The sequence below is a fragment of the Neopelma chrysocephalum genome, unplaced genomic scaffold (assembly GCF_003984885.1).
Source record: "Neopelma chrysocephalum unplaced genomic scaffold, ASM398488v2 Primary Assembly neopelma1_95715, whole genome shotgun sequence".
Taxonomy (NCBI): Eukaryota; Metazoa; Chordata; class Aves; order Passeriformes; family Pipridae; genus Neopelma; species Neopelma chrysocephalum.
Window position 1 is genome coordinate 161,733 of NW_020924378.1, and position 7,414 is coordinate 169,146.

Consider the following 7,414-nt stretch of genomic DNA (forward strand, 5'->3'; position numbering starts at 1 on the left):
AACTAAAACTTGACAAGTTACAAGTTTCACTGGATTATTTTAATGATTTTCCTTGATGGCCCTCAAAATTCATTATCTTTGAATAGCCTTTGCCAATGACTGGAAATAATTGGTCTAACTCTTTTATCTTTGCAGCAGCCTTTTATGTATGAGTAAACACGGTTGTCTTGTCTTTTCTCTGACTGAGCACATCTGACTGCCTGAGTTGTTCTCTTACCTCACAAACCCCTCTCATTTTCACAGCTCCTCTCTGTGCTGCTCTCTGCAAAGAACAGGGACCTGAGAGATACACAGGGGGTTTCCCTGTGGCAGGTTTGCTTGTTTCACTTTTTGCTGTCCTCTCAGTGCACTCTGATTTTCCCATCACCTTCTCGGCAGTGATTGTTGTGGCTTTGCCTCCACTTCTCTTCTGCAGATGTACCCGCTGGCACAGATCCTTACTACTGCCTACCTTTCCTACCAGATCTACAGCTGATCTCTCCCTGTTTCCTGGGCCTCATCTGGACGATACTGATATGTGCTCTTCCCCCCCTGCAAGACCACGTCTGCTTTTGCATACAGAGTAAGGAATCATCAAACGTGGGGCAGAAAGGGAAGGGAGGGTGGAGGCGGGGAGGAAGGGGGAAGGTGCAGATTTCGACATTTTTCTAATAGTCTCCAAATTGAAAACAAAAACAAAAACAAAAACAAACACTATCTGTAGCTGAGAGTCCAGGACAGCCATCAAAGTGCTCTGTCATTACTGACCCTGGAGCACCACATCCAGACCCATTGTTATCTCTGACCAGCTCCTGAGTTTCCTGGGCTTTATGAGCCTGGAAAAACAGACTTATCAATAGCTTATTCTGAATATAAATGAGTGGACAGGCGAGGAGCCCAGGTATCTTATCTTTCCACCTGTAGAAAGCCAGTCTTCCAGCATCTTTTGTTCACCACTAAATACTAAAAAACCAGGCACCTCTCACTCTTAGTGGCAACATTTCTTAGCTAAACTGCTTGCTTTCCCCTGCTTCATCTCCCCTCTCTATACTTAACTCCCCTCAGTACAGTTTTTTCCTCTTTTTATCACATCCCTTTTTCACTTCTTATTTCAGGTGCTAATCCCACATGGATTCCTCCCTGAAAACAAAATCTGAGACGGAAAAGGTCATAGTACCTCACTCATGCAGATGCTTTTCCCTGGCCAGTGCCCAGCATTGTAGCTCCAAGCTGATATGCTGGACACTCCCCAAATGGTGACACAAGTGACACAGACACACAGTCCAGGCAAAAAGGACCAAGTGGATCACCGAAAAAAATCCTGGAAGTATTCCTGAATATCTGCACTGACCTCCAAAATAAACAGCCATCTCCCTGCAAGTTAAGCATTTTCATCAGTCAGAGGGTGTAGCTCAGTAACTGCTGTGACAGTGCCTGTGTGAACAAGTAAAGTGAATAAAAAAAGAAGTGAGCTTCACAGGGCCACTGTGAAATATAGAGCCTTTTACTTGGAGGGAAGCAAAACTGAAAATATTCCTGGGGAATGCCTGCTCTGCTCCATAGAGTTCTTTGTTCATCCCAGCTTTTGAGGACTTTTGAGGAGAGGTAGTTCTGGAGATGAGATATCACCACTTTGTACATCATCACTACTGCAGCAGAAGTCTCTTGCAACACAGAGGGAGCAAGTCTGAGGTTTTGACATTTGTGTGACTGTGGGATTTCATCTTAAGGAAATAATAACAAATCTGTAGAGCCCGTCAATGCTAAGTACTTACAAATGGGTAGAGTATGAGACAAACAACAGAGAAAAGATGCTATCTCTTTTACAAACTCCATCTCCACTGCTGGAGTTCACTGGAGAGGAACAAGCACATAGAACAAGAGCTGTTTAATAAACCACCACAGAGATTGCCCCACCAGGGAACAGAGCAAGGGAAGATACACAGACAACAGATATTAACCCTGCTCTTTGCTCATGGCAAATATCTGATGCTGTGGTAACCGACACACCAACAGGGCAGAAGCAGACATCCTGCTATGGAAATCAATACAAGTCTCAAGAACTGCATCCAAGCAAAACCATCAGCAGCCCAAAGCCATGATGAAACCTTTCTGAAAGCTAAAAAGAAAACATATAACTAGCCTCTATTTGCTCTGTGAAGCTCATATGCTTTCCTGCAGGAAAACTATGCACGTTCCTCGCCCATACGCACATGCTGCGTCTTGAGCTGTCCCTGAAACTGCTGGTCTGCATTAGTACACTGGGAAGAAGACACCAACTAATGGGTGACTACCATCCAAGCTTGTGGGTAGTTTTGTTGGCTCAGTTATTGTGCCACCTTCATCAGTGCTGCAGACCACTGGTGGTTATTGTCTTCGTGTGCTGTTAATGCCATGGTTTCTTTCCTTTGTTCCCCTTCCTTCTTCCCCAAGATTACTCTGATGGACACACATCACCCCTGCATGCTCCGCAGCACTGACCTACGAGGCAGCTAAAGTATTTGCCAGGTACAAAATACCAACAGGGGAAGCTGTTGACTTCTCCACAGCCTCAACAAAACTGGAAGCACACAGACTTCATCCTAGCAGCGTCTGTTGTGATCCATAAGCACTCACTCATAGGAAACCCAGACTTGGTTGTACTCACACTGGAGTTCTGCTCAGCCCTCCTGGAGATATGGGGAGCAAAGACCACTGCAAGCTCCTTCCTCTTCCAGTTGTGAGGACTTTCTGCCAGTACAAAGGGGCATATCCAAAAGGCCGCTCCAAATTCTGCAACAAAGATTCCACACATGAAGCCCCAGGTTAGTTCACTTGTTGAACACACACTTCTCTAGAGCAAGATATGCTTCAGCATTTAGGGAGTCCCACCTCCAGTCCCCATAGTGCTGCTTTCACCAAATGTCATTCAGGGACATGGTCTGGTTCAGGTTCTCCTCATGTGAAAGGGCTTCTGTTAAATCCTTTTACATTCTGCCTGTGCATGTACCATGAAAGCACATTCATACTTCATGCACCTATGCCAAATGCCACCAAAGCAAATTAAAACAATAAATATGGTATGATGAAAGGGCTAATTTCAAGACTTCTATTAGAATGCATGACGTTAATCTTGAGTCCTCTTTTTTGAAACATTTTTTCCTCTCTGCTGCTTCAAGTGCACAATGTCCCTGGCAAAAACCACAGGAGAAATTATTTGACTTCTGCAGACTGCATTGCTAATGAGAAAATTGTTTGGTTTTATTGCAACTTGATGTATATAAATATTCACAGCAGGAGAGCAGGACAAAACACTTGAAAAAAAAAGTCTCATTTTCGAAGTGTCCTGGGACACAGCAGGGAGCAACAAACAAATTAATTCATAAAAAATCTGACATTTGGAAAATATTTTTACAAGAAGGCATCTCTCACACCAATGCCATTGTGACATAGGAAAAAAAATACTTTAAAAAACAGAATCCAAACTATGCAGGCATTCCCATTTTAATTCCGATAGAGGTAGGGCACAGAAAGAAAAAAAGCATGTGTGAAGGATGGTTCCTGTAGTCAGAATGTTGCATTTAAGAAAAGAGGAAAGGGAAGGGAAAGAAGAGCAAATGTTTCAAGCATCCAGCAGCCCTATTGAAATAAGTATGTTCAGAGGCCTGGTAGATGGACTCATGGAAACTGAATCAGGTTTAGAAGTTTTCATGAAAAGACACAGTTCCTCTTTGAAGAACTGACAAAACGTACCTTGGAACCAAAGCACAGTGCAATGGACCATGGCATGTGCTGGAGTAGAGAAATAAGCCAGAGATATGTACAGGTTTTTTTGTGTGTAAGAGCAAAGATAAGACTGAATACACTTACATCATTAGAGTTTTAACAACTGAAATCTATGAGAATCAACCCTAGTCTATTTCAATACACCCTAAATCTGAGCAGTAGTTCCTGCATTCGATTTTTTTTAGTATTTTGGTAACTTTTAGAAAGTGGGAATTACACTATGCACAAATTAGCAGCTTGCCCCTGAGATCTGGATGCACAAGCAATATGGCTGTGTTCACAGAGCACTCTGCATGACTGCAGTCCCTAAAAGCTTCAGAGGGATTTTGATACCCTCTCACCGGATGTAGCAAAGTGGTGGATTTGGCAAATGGAGTGTGCATGAAGTTTAGCAAGTCTAAAAATGTTTGGCAATGCACTTGAACAAAAATAGCTCAAACTTTTACGTAAGTTGATGTTCTGCAAGTGAACTTTTATGTGCCATCAAGGGAAAGCCCTCTGAGTCACTACGCATAAGTTAACGTCAGATGCCCTGAAGCAGGTGAAGCAGCTACAGTGTGCACATGTGCTGCAAAGCATGCCATCAAAATGATCTTAGGCCACTGCGTATGTTCTCCTATGTGTAACAAAGAAGAGTCTGGGGCCAACGCTTAGAGGCAGTTGCCCATACAGCCTCTCTCTTCATAGACCTACACGGAGCTTTTCCAGGAGAAGCAGGAGCAGCAATTAGTGGCTGTTTGTCCCAGCTTAGCTTTTCAGCTCTTCACGTGGAGAGACAATGCACTGAAAATTACAGTAAGCTGAAGGCTCCTTCATCACTCTGCTCTAAATCTTGTTGCTTTCAGGCTGCCTTCAAAAACACGGCAGGAAATGAGGGAGGAAGGGATTGCATTTTTTTCCTCTTTTCTTAAAGCCTACATATGATGGGAAAGAGGTGAGGCTGTGAAAATGCAGTGAACCTTGGGAACCTTATTCTGACACCTAACAATTGCTCAGGTATAGGCTTTTTGCTGCCCTTCAGTACCCTGTTGCCCAAAGTTGTGTTACACGGCAGATGAAATGAATGTGTAGGGAGAAATAAGGGATCATATACATTGGAAACATGGCTATTCATGCCTGATGACAGCTTTTCAAATGCAAAACCATAAGATGGGACTACTTATTGCACAGGGAGCCATGGGAGAGACACCCTTTAGTAAGAGCACAGATACATTTCTTTCTTTCCCTATCCTGTACCAGGCACAATACACCATTTATTTTATTTCCTGCAACATGGAGCTTCCCCAAGCAGATCAAAGACTGAAATATGATAAATGAGGTGAGCCAGAAGAAAAAGGATGACACAGCAGTTGAACACCTAAGTCTTGTGCAGACCGTGATGCATATGTTCCAGAAATGCCAATCCACAACTTGTCCCTGCAGTTGTGCCTTTCACACAGAATCACAGAATCTATGAGGTTGAAAAGACCTCTGAAATAATTCAGTCCAACCTATGACTGAACACCACCATGTCAGCTGGCACTAAGAATGACCATGGCACTAAGTGCCATGCCAAGTCTTTCTTTAAACATCTCCAGGGACGACTTCACCATCTTCCTGGGTAGTCCGTTCCAATGTTTAATCACCCTTACTGTGAAGAAATTCCTCCTAATGTCCAACCTAAACCTCCCCTGGCACAGTTTAAGACTATGTCCTCTCATCTTTTCACTTTAACATTCAGTTTAGCCTGTGCAATTTCTTGTCACTGTCCCTTTTGACTCCTGAAACGCTTTTAATACTGCCTCTCCATGTATTGGTTTTAAACTAAAAAAGTTTTGCCACTCCCCTGTAATTTGCAATGCACAAGCATCCCTCCAATCAGTCTTCCTTGCTCACTCGCCTCTTAATGAGTGGTTAATCTAAAGACACACCCTGCACAACCCCTATTGCCTCCAATTCAAATCTAGAAACTATTTCAGGAACCTCATTATTTCTGCCTCTTTGCCTGAGCTATTAGTGACATTTGCAGCCACAGATACCTCAGTAATTACAGAGGATTTAAACTTCACGCACTTAAAACCACATTTCAAGTACTGCATAAGAGGCAAGATCTTGTGCCCTCCCTCACAGTTTCCACAGGGTGCTATGACAGACACCATGTGAAGGTTCGTAGGTGATGGGCCATCCCAGGGGCCTGAGGATGCCCACTGTCAGGAGAAAGTCTCTTTCACCTACATCAGGCCCACAGCAGATTAGGGACTTTCATTTCTTGAACTGTAACCAAAAAGTACAGCAACGTGTCAACCTCTCAGAAAATGAGGATAAACAGGCAACTCGGTAGGAACAGCGTTATTTGAATGACCTTTCACAGATACTTGCCAGTCTGTTCTTGGGCACTTTCAATAATGTTTTTTCTATGCCTTGTCAAGTTACATGTTTACCAGTGAAGTATCCAGGCAGATAAAAAGTTTTACCTCAAACCTGTGACTACTAATCTTGCCAGCAGAAATGACAAGAGGTTACTCATTTCTTCATTATGGTAGTTTTTGCCACTTACAGTACAAGTCCCAGTGCTCCTTTAAGCCATTTCTCCAGATGGAGAATTCAGCAGATTAGTATCAACACATCTTATTTCAGTCCACAAGCCATGCCAAGGACAAGGTCAGCATGGAAACTGAAACCCCTTCCCGTCACTGCATGGGCTCTTTCAGGCCAGATAAAGGCTGTGATAAAGCCATGTCAGTCCCCAAACTTTCCGTGAGCTGCCCATCAATGGCTCTAAATTAAATACCTTTAAAACCTGTGAAAACAAAACAATCTCCTAACTGCCCTCACACACATATCCACACCCAGACAGATGATAATTCTGCCTATTTGTAGTTCAGCATTTTTAATAAAAAGTTGCAAGAGGTTAGCTGCTGCTAACATGGTCAAGTGACCACTGATTTTCTGTGTTGACGCTTGCAGATATCAAGGTTTCACACAGCCTTGACTTTAGAAAGAATACAGCTTCAGAAAGAACAGGCCAGTACCAAGGTTGTTTGAAAACCCCACACTACAAAACCAATATTTAACACACTGGATTTCCTAGAAGTCTTCAGAGACAAGTGTCTGACATTTGAGTTGTTCTGGGTCAATATTAATTGCACATAATTTCTCATCTGCATTTACCGCCATGTTTCCACAATTAAATTATAAAAACTAAATGAAATCTCTGAGCTTCGTAGTTAAATCTGCATGCTAAGTTAATTAACATTGCAATGGAAACCATAAAAAAACTCAGGCCTGTCTGATTCAAAGTCCATTAAAATAAGTGACAGCTAGATTATAACCTGAAGAAAATTAATACCCGTGCAGCCTTAAAAAATAGGGGAGTGATGAACTGTTTCATAGATGTCAAGAAACTGTATTGTGTGGAGGCCAATTGAGAGACCTTTTTCTGCCAATGTCAGCATTTCTGGCATCTAATGTGCATTCACTTTCTGTTTTTCATGAACAGGACAAGGGGTAGACCTTGTAATATACACTAGCACGCTTGCTGTTTTCAGCTGTTGTTTAGGAGGCAATATGCTAAGAAATGTGTCAGCATCTAGAGGACCAAGAGCCACCTTCAAGCAGTAGGCTGAGCTGCAAAAGAAAATGCCAGTTTTACTTCACTGGAGGTGCAGGATGCACTAGAGAGTGCCGCAAT